Below are 561 nucleotides of genomic sequence, written 5' to 3'. Positions count from 1 at the left end.
GTCAGTACCATCATCGAGGCCGACCTGCAAACCTTGCTTAGCAGTCAAATAGTCGAGGTACTCTTGTTCACCCTCATAATCCATCTCGTCTGCATCTTGGTCAGAAGGTCCAGTTTCTTCGTTGTTCGACATGTTTCCTATGATTAAGTGTCCTCATTTATTTCTAAAAGTATGAATAAATGAGAAATGGCATAAAAAGAAATCTATGTGCCAGCACTCGATATGCCAACTATGTAGCACAAAATCATGCCTTTATTCACGGGAAATTTCGGCATGACCTTTGCTAAAAAATGGACATATCGAGCGCCTAAAATTCACCGGAACGGAAATGAATCAACATACCGGCGTAACATAGGCCTCTCGGATCATTTTCCAAACATGACATGTCCAAAACATGCCATATGCACATATCACATGTCCAGTTCAAATTTGCACATATCACATGTCCAGTTCAAATTTTGAAACCTAGCTAAATTCATAACTAAATAGATAACCTAATTAACATACTGCCCTAACTAAAACCTAATTAAATTAACCGAAGAACCCTAGCAGAGAGGGGGG

The sequence above is a fragment of the Triticum dicoccoides genome, chromosome 2B (genome assembly GCF_002162155.2).
Source record: "Triticum dicoccoides isolate Atlit2015 ecotype Zavitan chromosome 2B, WEW_v2.0, whole genome shotgun sequence".
NCBI classification, from domain to species: Eukaryota; Viridiplantae; Streptophyta; class Magnoliopsida; order Poales; family Poaceae; genus Triticum; species Triticum dicoccoides.
The sequence above is the reverse complement of the archived record's forward strand: the minus strand, read 5'-3'. Positions refer to the sequence as shown.